Below are 2,303 nucleotides of genomic sequence, written 5' to 3'. Positions count from 1 at the left end.
AATTTCGAGAGCTGCAATGTGCGTATTTGTACAGATGGTGCCGCCGTGGTTGAGACCCTCAGGGGTGAGCTTGCCCAAGCCAAGGATCAAGCAAGGGTAAGCAAGGCGGCCGCTGATAAAGCGGCTACGAACTTAACGGCCGAACAGGCCGCTCGGCGCCGTTTTGAGGAACGGGTGACCGAGGTGGAGCAGAAGCTCAAGGACACCGCCCGCAAGTGCGACTCCTTAGAAGAGGAAAATAAGGCGAAGGGGACCGAACTCTCCAAGGCCCTTCAATACGCCAAGGAGGCGCGGTCTGAATCCCGCGCGGCGCGCGAGGAAATCCGTCAAGCCAGACAGATAGCGGCTGGTAAGCCTTTTCCGTTACAGGCTAAATTTGGGGATCGGCGGTATGCCTTTATTAACCGACTGTGGAGTTCTCCAGATGCATATGCGGATCTGCTGAAGAGTGATGTGGACGCTGCCAATTCTTCCCGGGCCAGGAGGGGTACGCAACGGAGAAGCTCTGGTCGCATTTTGCAGGGCAGGAGCGTCCCGCACTGCTAAATGACCAGATGGCATAATGGGCGGAGCTGCATAAGATGTCCAGCGCGGCCATGGAGGACGTCATAGTCCGGTTGTGGCCGACCGAAGCCATTCCGGACAACTACTTTGGCCTTGTGTGGCATCTCATCGATGCGCTGCCCCGAATCGACGCCGTCAAGAGGTGGTCCTGCATGGAAGGAGCGCAAATGGCCTTCGCCCGTGTCAAGATGCACTAGGCGAAGATGAAGGCCGAAAAGGTGGCAGTTGAGGGCCGCCCAAAAGCAAAGACCATCGCACACCGGAGCGCTATTTTGAGGATGTACTAAAAGGTGCCCGCCTTGTAGAAGGCCAATGCTCAAAGGATGTAGTGTTCGAGTGAACTAGTCCGAACTATTCGGGAGTTTGTATTATGAACTAAGGCTTTTGTAATATATTCATGCTTTTATGAAGAGTTTTATCCTCCTGTGCGGCTGTTTTTATATCTGAGAGGTCCCAGTCGTCGGCTTCAACCCTCATGTAGATACTACTGGGGTGTTCGGAATTGCGCATGACTACACTTAACCCAACATCTTGGTCCATGAAGGAAGTGTCTGCGCGGTGAACCAGGCAATTAGACTATGCGGTTTTATTGCTCTCACTTGGCCATAGGAGTTTGACGATGGGTCTACAAAGTAGCCCCTGGTATGTATGCGGCTATCCCAATGCGGATGGGTTGCATATGTGACCGAAAAACAGTCCTTCGTGTAATACAGAAAGAATCGCTAAAGATTTTAATGAGTCTCTGAATGGCTGACCAGCTCTCGCCATATCATTGACAGTCAATTTTCGGCTTTCTCTACTGAGGTGCTTAACTGGACGAACCAGAAACACAATCGCAGTAGTTCTCCCTTTACTACCCTAGCCGATTAGACGGAACGTAAGGTAGCAAACACAGGAGCCGGGCAACCCAACTATTGACCAAAGACATGATTTGGAGCCGATGCATATAGTGCCGAACTCGGGACCCCGAATTGTGCTATAAATCCGTTTGTACTTTTGTTTGGCAATGCATGTGTTGCCATATAGAGCCCCTGGCAATTTGTGCCGAGGTGTGTGTGCGTGAGACAACTGAAGAGACGGAATAAAGTCTATAAGTAAAGACGATACCGAAGAAGAGTTTGGTTCACTTGAATCTGGTTGATACGACAAAACGTAATCTTACAGAGGGTACCATAATCACTGAGGTCATTTTACATGCCGGGGGTCTAAGGATAAGGGGAAAAGCTCTATACAGGTTCTTGAGTGAAGTTGTTGTCTACAAAATCCTTTTCACCTTCCTGTCGCACATTTGTGCCGCTTTCGCCTGAGTAAGAATGATTCCTTGAGAGGAATGGTCTTCGAATATTTGTACGGAACCGGGCTCGGAGAGAGCCCTTGTGTGTCCGTAGGATTAGTAGGCTTTTAATTCACCTGTGGTAAAAGATAAGAAATAAAAAAGAGGGGAATGCCATATAGGGTTGAACCGTACTATAGGCATGTCCGTATTTTGCCTCCGCTGATGCCCATGGTACTTTGAATGCGTAATTGTGCACGCGCGGGTACGAATTTCGCTGATGTACGTGGCAATCGACGGAGGCAAAACTGCTAATCCGACCCTGGGATTGCCGGGTTGTTGGCATACAGAATTTGTCAGCATTGTGTAATAGAGTCTGCGGCTTAATAGCCGATGAGGTGTGCGGCTTGACAGGGCCGCTTTGTACTTCGTCTGCGATGGCCGTGGTATGTCCCTCAGTACGGAG

This window comes from Triticum urartu, chromosome 6, assembly GCF_003073215.2.
Source record: "Triticum urartu cultivar G1812 chromosome 6, Tu2.1, whole genome shotgun sequence".
Classification (NCBI taxonomy): Eukaryota; Viridiplantae; Streptophyta; class Magnoliopsida; order Poales; family Poaceae; genus Triticum; species Triticum urartu.
The sequence above is the reverse complement of the archived record's forward strand: the minus strand, read 5'-3'. Positions refer to the sequence as shown.